This window comes from Rhinatrema bivittatum, chromosome 17 (genome assembly GCF_901001135.1).
Source record: "Rhinatrema bivittatum chromosome 17, aRhiBiv1.1, whole genome shotgun sequence".
Lineage (NCBI taxonomy): Eukaryota > Metazoa > Chordata > Amphibia > Gymnophiona > Rhinatrematidae > Rhinatrema > Rhinatrema bivittatum.
This window is the reverse complement of record NC_042631.1, coordinates 48,947,976-48,960,247: the sequence shown is the minus strand read 5'-3', so window position 1 is coordinate 48,960,247 and position 12,272 is coordinate 48,947,976. Positions and strand designations below refer to the sequence as shown.

At 44.2% G+C, this 12,272-nt stretch overlaps 1 protein-coding gene across 5 annotated transcripts in view; it reads right to left on the bottom strand.

The window, feature by feature from the left end:
- LOC115079390 (cadherin-related family member 5-like) overlaps positions 1 to 12,272 on the bottom strand; it is a 208,628-nt gene that overhangs the window by 74,880 nt on the left and 121,476 nt on the right. For all 5 annotated transcript variants that reach the window (XR_003853278.1, XR_003853279.1, XM_029582945.1 and 2 more), the window contains one exon: positions 5,447 to 5,544. The gene's annotated coding sequence lies outside the window, so the exon portion shown is untranslated. The remainder of the gene's footprint in view (positions 1 to 5,446; positions 5,545 to 12,272) is intronic.

The window sequence follows — 12,272 nt, the reverse complement described above, 5'->3', positions numbered from 1 at the left end:
GGTTTTACTATTGCTCCCTTTAGTGAGTCTGGCATGTTTCCTTCTTTTAGTGATAGGTTAATGATTTTTGTTAGAGTTGGAGAGACTATGTTGGCTACTTTTTGCAAATCTGCGGTTGGGATTGTGTCTTGTGCATGTGGGGCTTGGGTTAGTTTTTTTTAGCATTGATTCAACTTCAATTTCGGATATTTCGTCAAATGCTTCCCATTGCTAACATCTCTATTTTGCATGTTGATTTTTTGCTTATTTATTCTAGGGATTTTTGCTTTTAGATTCGTGATTTTTGTCATTAAAGAAGGTAGCTATTTCATTACATTTGGTTATTGGTAGGTTCTGAGAATTGTCATTTTGTCAGTTGTTAGATTTTTTACTATGGTGAACAGGGCTCATGGGTTATTTGAGAACTTCTCTATCTTAGTGCTGTAATATTGTTTTTTAGTGTTGAGAATTACTTGTTTATAGTAGGCTAGCTGCTTTCTGTATTTAGTCAGGGTTGTCTGTTGTTTTATTATTTTTCCACTATTTTTTTTTTTATTATTATTTACTGCTATTGTCTTCAGAAAGTAAATTACTGTCCTGCTGGCAAGGCCCTTATAAGATACTAGAAGATGATAGGGTCAATAGACTACAAAGTGACCCAACCGAACAAAGAAGGACCAGATCTTTCACATGAACCTCCTAAAGAAATGGCTCATACCAACTTGCAGCCTTGTTCAGAGACAGGACATTAGGCCAGAAATCTCGCCAAATTCTAGACCATTGGAAATTCCTTTTGGAGACCAATTTTCTACTTCACAAAAGAAGATCTAGACCAGCTAGTAAGCCTGAATAAAAATGGCTTTCCAATGTTTCACAGCACGACCTTCAAGGGTGGATCATTTGAAAGTGGCCATACCAGATTCTGAAGGCCAGATGGCACATTGAGGGTGAAAGAGATGCACTGGACTCAGCGTAATAGAAGAATCTAACAGTGACTGGTCCTTGTCCATTATGCTTGTTTCTAAACTGGATGGCAGTATTTGTTTTTGCATTCAGAAAAGTCATTGATACCTTGAAACTGGATGCCTATCCGATACCTCATATAGATGAACTCATTGAGTGACTGGGGAAGCCCAGTTTATATCCATGATGGACCTAACAAAGTGATATTGGCAGCTGCCAAAGAGAAAACAGCTTTCTCTACACCTGGAGGACACTTTTATACTTCATGGAGCCCCAACAATGTTCCAGAGGTTGGTTTACCACCTAAATTGCCCACACCAGAACTATGCTGCAGCTTATCTTGATGGAAATTTTCAGCTACAGTGGCAATTGAAAAACACACAGGACAACTACAGGAAGTGCTTGCAAGCCTGTGGAGAGGCTGGGCTGGCAGCTAACTCCAAGAAGTGCCTGCTAGGGGGAGAAGACGAACAATACCTGGGATACTCCCTTGGGAAAGGAAAGTTCATCCCCAAGCATGAAAAATAGAAGCAATCACCCAAGTGCCAGTCCCACAAATGAAGAGCAAAGTGAGAGCCTTTTTAGGCCTCATCGGATACTATAGGAGGTTCATGAAAAAGGCCGGACCCATCTGCTACAGAAAGTGGCTCCAGAGAAGGTCAGCTGGTCTAAGGAGGGCAGAAGAGGCCATCCAGAGTTTAAAGATAGTTTCTGTGCTCAGGACAAATTCTGATGAGCCCCAAACTTTACCAGGCCCTTCACAGTCCAGACAGATGCCTCAGAGGTAAGCTTAGGAGCAGTCCTGGCTCAAGAGAACAAAACCAGGAACACTTAGTGGCCTTCATTAATTGGAAGATAATGCCAAGGAAAGAAACAATATTCAATGATTGAAAAGGAAGCTTTAGGAGAGGTATTCTGGCTGGTATTACCTATTTGACCACTAATTCACTCTTGTGACAGACCATTCAACCCCTCGTCTGGATCGCATGAAACAAGGAGTTAAATGGTAGGGTCATGAAGAGTGGTTCTTGGCCTTCAGCCCATTAACTATAAGGTGCGACACACAGCATGAAGGAAAATGCTAATAGAAACATAGAAACATAGAATGACGGCAGAAGAAGACCAATGGCCCATCCAGTCTGCCCAGCAAGCTTCCCCTCATTTCTTCTCTCATACTTATCTGTTTTCTCTTAGCTCTTGGTTCTAATTCCCTTCCACCCCCACCATTAATGTAGAGAGCGGTGATGGAGCTGCATCCAAGTGAAATATCTAGCTTGAGTAGTTAGAGGTAGTAGGGGTAGTAACCGCCGCAATAAGCAAGCTACACCCATGCTTATTTGTTTTTACCCAGATTATGTTATACAGCCCTTATTGGTTGTTTATCTTCTCCCCTGCCGTTGAAGCAGGGAGCTATGCTGGATATGCGTGAGGGTATCAGTTTTTTCTTCTCCCCTGCCGTTGAAGCAGAGAGCTATGCTGGATATGCATTGAAGGTGAAGTATCAGGCACATTTGGTTTGGGTAGTAACCGCCGTAACAAGCCAGCTACTCCCCCACTTGTGAGTGTGAATCCTTTTTTCTTCTCCCCTCCCGTTTAAGCAGAGAGCTCTGCTGGATGTGTGAAGTAACAGTTTTTCTTTTCCCCTGCTGTTGAAGCAGAGAACTATGCTGGATATGCATTGAAGTGAAGTATAAGAATGGAGTGATCAAGCTAGTTTGAAAGGCATCAGGAATAGAGGAAGGTGGAGGTAGTAATTTGGATATTTGGTTGGGGTTAGTAAACCGCCCGTAACAAGCCAGCTACTCCCGTCTTGTGAGTGCAAATCCTTTTTTCCACATTTCCTCTTGCTGTTGAAGCTTAGAGTGATGTTGGAGTCACAGTAACCATGTGTATGTTTATTGAATAAGGGTATTGTCTCCAGGCAGTAGCCATCATTCTGGCGAGTCACCCACTCTTCATTGGCGGCCTCTTGACTTTATGGATCCACAGTGTTATCCCACGCCCCTTTGAAGTCCTTCACAGTTCTGGTCTTCACCACTTCCTCCGGAAGGGCATTCCAGGCATCCACCACCCTCTCCGTGAAGAATACTTCCTGACATTGGTTCTGAATCTTCCTCCCTGGAGCTTCAAATCGTGACTCCTGGTTCTGCTGATTTTTTTCTTATGGTAAAGGTTTGTCGTTGCCTTTGGATCATTAAAACCTTTCAACTATCTGAAAGTCTGTATCATATCACCTCTGCTCCTCCTTTCCTCCAGGGTGTACATATTTAGATTCTTCAGTCTCTCCTCGTACATCATGCGATGAAGATCCTCCACCTTCCTGGTCACCCTTCTCTGTACCGCTTCCATCTTGTTCTTTGTCTTTTTGTAGATACGGTCTCCAGAACTGAACACAGTACTCCAGGTGAGGCCTCACCAAGGACCTGTACAAGGGAATAATCACTTCCCTTTTCTTACTCGATATTCCTCTCTCTATGCAGCCCAGCATTCTTCTGGCTTTTGCTGTCGCCTTGTCGCATTGTTTCGCAGACTTCATATCATTAGACACTATCACCCCAAGGTCCCTCTCCTGCTCCGTGCACGTCAGCCTTTCCCCCCCCATCGAATACAGTTCATTTGGATTTCCGCTCCCCATATGCATGACTTTGCACTTCTTGGCATTGAATCTCAGCTGCCATATCTTCGACACTCTTCCAGTTTCCTTAGATCCCGTCTCATTCTCTCCACTCCTTCCGGCGTGTCCACTCTGTTGCAGATCTTAGTGTCATCCGCAAAAAGACAAAACCCTTACCTTCTATCCCGTCCGCAATGTCGCTCACAAAGATATTGAACAGGACCGGTCCCCAACACCGATCCTTGCGGTACACCACTTAAAACCGCTCTCTCTTCAGAGAAGGTTCCGTTTACGTCACACATTGTCTTCTGTCCTTCAACCAATTTGCAATCCAGGTCACCACCTTGTCACTCACTCCCAAGAGCTTCTCGTTTTATTCACCAGTCTCCTGTGCGGAACCGTATCAAAGCTTTGCTGAATCCAAAGTATATGACATCGAGCGCTCTTCCCTTGGTCCAATTCCTTGGTTACCCAGTCAAAAAGTCAATCAGATTTGTCTGACAGGATCTTCCCCTGGTGAATCCATGTGCCTCTGGTCCATCAATTCTCCGGACTGTAGATAGTTCACTATTCTCTCTTTCAGCAGATGCTGACTTTCTATCCAGAATAGTGTCCCTGGTACAGGACAGACACTTAACCCAGGAAGGTTGAACTGAGAGGATGGGTGTGCGAAGGAGAATACAGGAAAGAACCTCAGAATACCTTAAGGGATTGGCTTGCAGGTATATTGTCCCATTCAACTTGACTCATCTGAGAAGTGAATTGTCATTCTAAAGGCACTTCCCCTGAGCAGCAGAATAGAGAGGCAGCTCCAGAGGAAACAGAGAAGCCCTGGAGAGGAGAAGGAAGCAGATAATATGCCAAGACTGTTTATATTTGAATTGCTGTGACTTTGTGTTAAAAGGCTGCTGAGGTAAGCAGGTCTTTTTCTGCTTGTTTTTGTTTGTGTAAATAACGGAAGATTTATTGAAGAACAACCAGAGTCCAGACTGCTTTTTTCTTCAACACTTTCCCCAAGCCAATGGCCACAGTGTTACGGACCCAGAATTGCAAACTTTTTTGCATGGCAACTAATCTAAAACTAATGATAGAGAAAAGGATTCCAGCTGTGGCACTAAACTGCTTAAATTCAAGAGCTTTCTTATCTGGATTAAGTTTATTATTAGCAGAAACCCAGTTTCATATCACTAAGGGGTTATTTTCTAAAGCTATTTGCACGCTTGCGCTACCAGTGCAAGGCGTGCGATAGCTAGAAAGCTTAGCGCACGTGTGTGCTAGCTACATCGGGGTGGAGTCGGCCCCGGAAGAGGAGGAGTCGGGGCGTCACCGGGGCTGACTCTGCGAAGATGGCGCAGACAGCGAAACGGTAAGGTTCTGTATCACTGCCTATTTGCGGAGGTGCGATCGCTGCCAGCTAGCGTAGGACCACCCCCTGCTTCACCCCCCCCCCCCGCCCACCGTTACCCGCCGGGATTAACTATGCCTTGCGGCATTAGTGAATCCAGGCCTAAGAGACATGAATTGATTTTATCCATCAGCTCCTGGCTAGAGATATCTGCCATGTTCATCATTCTCCTGCATGTTCAAGAAACTCATGGCTGATTCTTATCTGCTTGCATCCGTATACCTACTTAAGTGAACAGCAGCTAATTCTGCACATCCATTTTTTTGAGATAAACTCACCCTCAAAGATACATAAATACAACTACAATATTTTAAGTCAGAGGAACGAAGTATTTTGCCATTATAAAAAATCTGGGAGAAAACCCTTAGTACTGCCAGTCTTATTGATGGTTCTGGTCTTTAGTTGCTACCTTTCAGGAAGCATTATAGAGTGTCATATCCTGCCCTGATATCATCAGTTACTGTTAGGAATTCCAATAAACTCACCAGGACTTGTAAAATGACTGTCCCAAGAGTATTTGCTGCTTTCTTCATTGTTATATTCCCTCTCACATTATCAATGGCAAATATGTCCTCAGGATTTCCTAGAAGAAAAGATAAAGTAGTGAGGTAGCCATGTTAGTCCATAAATTCAAACAGAAAATATTCAAACAGTTAGGATTCTCAAACGTTTAGTATGCAACACAAACAGCTTCATATAAGACCTTTGGACCTGATATTGAGCCGCTATCCGGCTGCCTAAGTTAGCTGGATAAACTTAGCCAGCTAAATGGCTTCAAATATTGGGTGCTTTAGACTTTCTGAACAGGTACAAAACCATCAAGCTTCCACTGCCTGACACTAGGGATCTGCATTTGTTTGAAAAGCTTGTAACTTTGTACCTGTGTGCTTTTTGTGGGAGTTAGCTTAAAAGCAAAATAAGAGAGAGAACTTAGCTCATAGTGCTTGGCTAGAAAGTATATTTCTGTGGCTCAACAGTGCAACTGTCTGGGCTATTGTCTATCTCTCTTAGGGTGGGGCAGGGTATAGCAATTTGACCATTGAATTCCAGACTAAAGTGTTCATTTGTTTTTAGATCTCTGAGGATAGTGTGCTCCAAGTGACCTGTGGGTAAATCCTTGGGTTTTTTTCTAAAGTTTTTGGGGAAAAGTTTTTTAAAACTTGTAACTTTGTACTAATGGGGATTGGCTTTAAAAACAAATAAGAGAGAGAATTTAACCTCAAATTGCTTGGCTGGAAGTATATTTGTGTGGTTGTGCAGTGTAACGTCCCAGGCCTTCTTTATTGGGAAACAGCAAGCTACATTGAACTACAGTCCTTAAGTTTTTTCCTGTAAGTAATCTTAATTGTTTATTTCCCTATTCCTTACCCCTCTACCCACCCACCCAAGACCATGGCGGTCTCCTGATTCCTGAATCAGGACAAATTCGGACATTCCAAGCCAGCCATCATTCAAGAAGGAAGAAATGATGTGTCTACTGGGGGCAATTTATCTTCTAAAACCTTATGTAGTGATGAAGTAGAACTATTACATTTGGGGTTGTCTTTCATTCCATCTGTAAATTTGATGCATTTCAGATGAGAATTGATCTGTTTAAGTTCTTTAGGTGATTAAAATTGGCAAAGTTCTTTGGTAATGAATCTGTTAATGTGGGTTGTAATAAATTTGTGAAAAAGTAAAGATGGTTACCTCCAGATCCTCAAGATCCTTGTATTTCGGTTTATGAAAAAATGGTATTAAACGATCTTCAAACTTTGGTAAGTGAAAAAAGACCATATTTCAATAATCTCACTTGTCCTCAGTGAACAGCATTGAGGGATTTAAAGCAGGATAGATCAATAATCATAAAGGCAGCTGATAAAGGTGGCGGAATTGTTATACAAGATCATCATGATTATCTTATGGAGGCTCATTGTCAATTGAACGATGACAAAGTCAATTTGAGGTTATTATCAGACCCTTCAGAGATATTGCAAAATGAAATTTGGGAGATATTACAGGATGCTTTATATAAAAAGCTAATTGATAGAAAATTAGCTATCTATATGAGCCTTTTCCCAAAGTTCCTGTTTTATATCTGATACCCAAAATTCATATATCTATGCTATCCCCCCACCGGGGCACCCCACAGTATTAAGCATAGGCTCTCTATTTGAACCTATTTCTAGGTATATTGATAGTTGGCTACAACCTGAGGTGTTTAAAGATTCAGTCATATATTAAAGCCACATCAGACTGTATTTACCAATTATCTCAGATAGATAATGTACAAGCAGAATGGTGGCGTGTCACTTTGGACATTTTGGTGTTCTACACTAATGTGCCACAGGATGCTGCAGGGGAGATCATTTGGAAATCATTGGAACGGGCTTTAGCATTGGATCAGAAACGAAGCCAATATTAGCCAATATTTGTTTAAAGAGAAATTTTTTTAAATTTGGTAAACATTTGTACCATCAAATAAAAGGGGTCCCTATGGAGTCTACTATGGCCCCTTCTATTGCCTGATTGTATGTTGGAGAGTTTGAAAGCCAACATATCTATCAGTCTGAGTTTTGGAAATATATAATATTTTGGGGCCGGTATATAGATGATATACTGTGTAAATGGATAGGGCCATTGAAAGATTTACTGAGGTTTTTTCAGTGGATTAATTTAATACTTTGGACTCTAATCTTCAATTCTCGTATATTTATGATCAACAGCATATTTCTTTTTTAGACTTGTGGATTTATAAGCAACAAGGCTCTTTAGAAACATCAATTTTTCGAAAACCTACTGATAAAAATACTTTGCTTCATTATAATAGTTTTCATCCACGATCCCTTAAGAACAATATCCCTATTAGTCAATTTTTGAGACTTCGTCAGTTTGTTCAACTATAGATGTATTTAAAGAGTAAGCAGAGGGGTTATCACGCAGGTTTTATGAACGGGGGTATACACATAAATGTGTGAAAAAAGCTTATAAGTATGCTTTATATGCAAATCGTAAAAACCTTTTGATTTCAAGTAAGAAGTCTCAGTTATCCCGTTTTGTGTGCACACTTCCTTTTTCTAATGTTTCAGATGACATTAAAAAGATCATTAGGAAGCATTGGCTATTATTTTAGTTAGACCCTTTATTTAAGGAGTTCCCACTGTTTGCTATGAAGAAAAATTTGTCTCTAAGGGACCAATTGGTTTTGTCTGATTTGTGTGGGGTGCCCTGGGGGAGATTGCATAGATTTATGAATTTTGGGTATCAGATATAAAACAGGAACTTTGGGAAAAGGCTCATATAGGTAGCTAATTTTCTATCAATTAGCTTTTTACATAAAACATCCTGTAATATCTCCCAAATTTCATTTTGCAACATGGACAATTTCAATGCGGTACTTGTTCGGTGTTTATGTAATTATGTGTCTATGTGGTCAGTTTTACATCAGGAAGGTGAGAGTTCGTATACTGGAGCATTACAAAAATGGAAGGAGCTCCATTGGTTAACATTGGTGTTTAATGGAGCATCGTTTGGAGGACCTAAAATTTTGGATTATTGCACATGTGGATCTGAAAAGAGGAGGTGATATTTCTGAAAGTCTGATTAGGAAGGCAAAAAAATTTATATTTATATTTGATTGGAAGACGATTGAACCGGATGGAATGAATGTAGACCCTCATTGAGTAGGCATATGATAGAAAATTGGAGGTGGGGTTTTTGGTGATGTATTTAAAGTAGGAAGGTGCAGATAACATTGCATTCAAGTTGGCATGTTAGATATGGAGTTGTTTGTAGATGTACACATGCGTTGGTGTTATGCAAGTGAATGAATGCCTTTAATCACTCGTTTGGACTTGGGGAGGTGAGTTCCTATAGAGTACGATAGCCTTTTTAGATAGGTTAGTTTTGATGAATGATCAGATCCCTTTATATTTATCTTTAAAGGAAAGATGAGATCAATCTTGTAGTGAGGTGATTTCACACCAGTGTTAAAACGGCAGACTTCATATTGAGTTTATGTGACAATACACACCACCAATTTTTGTGATTAAATTCAGAGCATGGATAATAAGTCTGAAAAAAACCCCTTGCGTCGTGGTAGCGGGTAAGTGGTATTTGTATTTTTTCAGTTATATGGCTAGTATAGTGTTTTTAGGTTCCCTATTTGTTATGACTAGGAGGGACGTGAACCCTTGGACCAACAGGGAGGTTGGTACAACCTTAGGAGATGGCGCCTCAGGCTCCCCTGTCGGGTGGTGAGACGGAGCAAAAGCTGGGACTGGCTGGATCTTCACCGCAGGAGACTTAGATGGACCTTTGAGAGGTCGAAGAGGTGTGGAGTCGGTGCAAGGGCCAACTGGATCTTCGCCACTGGAAGCCCGTGGCCCTCCTGGGAGGAGCCCGTAGGAACCCGGGCCGCTGGGACCTAGGTGGGCCCTTGAAGATGGATGGTCTGTTGAGAAAGTCCGGGGTTGAATACCAGAGGATCACTGCTTGCCAGTCCGAAGTCACACACTGAAGGATCACCGCTTGCCAGTCTGAAGTCACACACCGAAGAATAGCCGCTTGCCAGTCCAAAGTCACACACCAAAGGATCACCGCTCGCCAGTCCGAAGTCACACACCGAAGAGAAGTCCGAGGAGAAGCAGGAACCAGGAACCCAAGGCACCAGGAGAACTCGCCGGAGTGAGCAGACTCGTTGCCAAGTCAAGGAGTGTACAGAGGAAGTCTCCTTAAATACCTCCCTGAGCCTGAGCCCAATTGATGCAGCTGAATCTAATATAGGGGATGAGGCCCCTTTAAATTCTGAGAGGAGGTACAGCCTCGCGCCTAAGGGCAGGGCGGTCACCTTGGATCTGGGAGCGATGCAGAGCAGTCTGACGCCGCAAGGGGAGGCCTGGGACGCCTTTCCCACTGGCAACCACTGCGAGGGTCCGGGCCGAGGTGCGGGGGGCGAACGGAGCCGGACTCCAGTGACCCCCCCCCCCCCCGACGCTGCCGCGGCAGCCCCAACGGTGTGGATCAGGTAGGGGGTTGTGGTTGCAGGTGGCCGCGGGTGGCCACGGCCCACGAAGCACAACAGTACCCCCCCATTAGGGCGCCTCCCAGGAGGCCTGGATTTGGACGGATGTCCAGATGGAACTGAGCAAGAAGGTTCCGATCTAGGATGTTGGCTAGAGGTTCCCATGTATTTTCTTCGGGGCCGAACCCCTCCCAGGCTAGTAGATACTCCCATCTCGTCCTATGTTTCCGGATGTCCAGCACCTCTCGGATCTGGTAGGTGGTGTCATCTTCAGAAGCGATGGGTTGGAGTGCTGGAGGCGTGCTAGAAGGCCAAGACAGCACCAAGGGTTTTTCAAAAGAGAGGCATGGAAGGTGTCCATGGATTTTAAGTGACGGTGGTAGTTGAAGCTGATTGGACACGTACCAATCCGACGGAGGATGGGAAATGGTCCAATGAACTGAGGAGCCAGTCGCGCTGAAGGTAATTTTAGAGCCGGATGAATTGTGTACTCAGCCATTCCTTCTGACCGGGTCTCAGAGAAGGACACGGTCTTCGTTGACGGTCAGCATATTTTTTCGCCATCTGGATGGCTTTCAGCAAGGCATGCCAGAGGCGATGTAGTTCGACTGCAGAGAGTTGGGCCACTGGAGACGTGACGGTAATGGGAACAGGCCATGGCGGAAGGGGGAATGCTTCCCATAAACCAACTGGAAGGGAGAAGATCCGGTGGCAGTGGAAGGATGCGAGTTGAGGGCGAACTCGGCCCACGGGAGTAGACTTGCCCAGTCGTCTTGTTTTATCATTAACATAGATACGAAGGAAACTGTTTGAGGGTTTGATTTGTCCTCTCCGCTAGGCCATTGGTTTTGAGGGTTGTATGCAGAAGTATAATCCAAGATGATGTCAAATTTCTGGCAGAGGGCCCTCCAGAATCTTGCAGTAAATTGGGGTCCTCGGTCTGAGAGGATACTTTTGGGTAATCCATGCAGCTTCAAAAATGTGCTGGACAAACAAACTGGGCCAACTGTGCGGAAGGCAACCCTGGGAGTGGTACGAAGTGTGCCATTTTGCTGAATCGATCAATGACTACCCAAATGACGGTGTTGCCACCAGACAAAGGTAGATTGACCATGAAGTCCATCGAGATATGGGTCCAGGGTTCGGTGGGCACTGGAGGGGCTGGAGTAAGCCTGGGGATGAACCTGGAATTCTCTTATGACGGGCACACAAATGACAGGATTCCACATAAGATTGAACGTCCTTATTGACCTTGAGCCACCAATAGTAGCGGCGAAGGGCCTGAAAGGTCCGATGTTGTCCTGGATGACCTGAGCAGTGGGAGTCATGGGCCCACGCCATAACTTGTTTCCGCAGGTGTGGTAGTACAAAAGTCTTCCTGGCAGGAATAGTCATGGTGGCGGATAGCAGGTCTCGCGATGGCTCAATGATGAATTGAGGGGAGTCTGGAGAATCTGTAGTCTCGAAGACACAGGACAAGAATGTCGGCCTTAAGGTTCTTGATGGCCGGCTTATAACGCAGGACGAATTGAATCGGGTAAAGAATAATGCCCATCGTGCCTGTCAGGAGTTGAGGCGCTGTGCCCGATGCACATATTCAAGATTTTTGTGGTCCGTGTAGACCATGAACGGATGTTGAGCTCCCTTCAACCAAGGATGCCATTCCTCCAAGGCCATTTTGATGGCCAAAAGCTCCTTGTCGCCAATGGCGTAGTTTCGCTCTGTGGGGGAGAATTGGCGAGATAGGAATGTGCATGGGTGCAGCTTGTGTTGGGCTGAGTTTCTGACTCAGAACGGCTCCTACGCCTTCAGAGGATATATCCACCTCAATAATAAATGGATGTTGAGGGGTGAAGGCAGGGCTGGCAAAGGAACGCCTCCTTAAGATGGAGGAAGGGGGCTACAGCCCTGGGAGGCCAGTTCTTGGGTCAGCGCCTTTCCGGGTTAAGGCCATCAAGGGTGCGATGATGGAAGCATAATGGGAGATAAATGAGCGGTAGTAATTAGCGAACCCCAGAAACCACTGAAGCGATTTCAGCCCAGATGGTTGGGGCCATTCTCAAATGGCTTTTGGCTTCTGGGGGTCCATGCGGAATCCTTCGCTGGAGATGATGTAACCCAAGAATGGGAGAGCCTCCCGCTCAAAGAGGCATTTCTCGAGCTTGGCGTAGAGTTGGTTTTCTCTTAGTCGTTGTAGTACCTGGATGACGTGTTGGCAGTGAGGGAATTGGAGAATATTAAGATGTCGTCGAGGTACACGACCATACAGCGATATAGTAGGTCTCGGAAAATTTCATTCATGGTGTTTT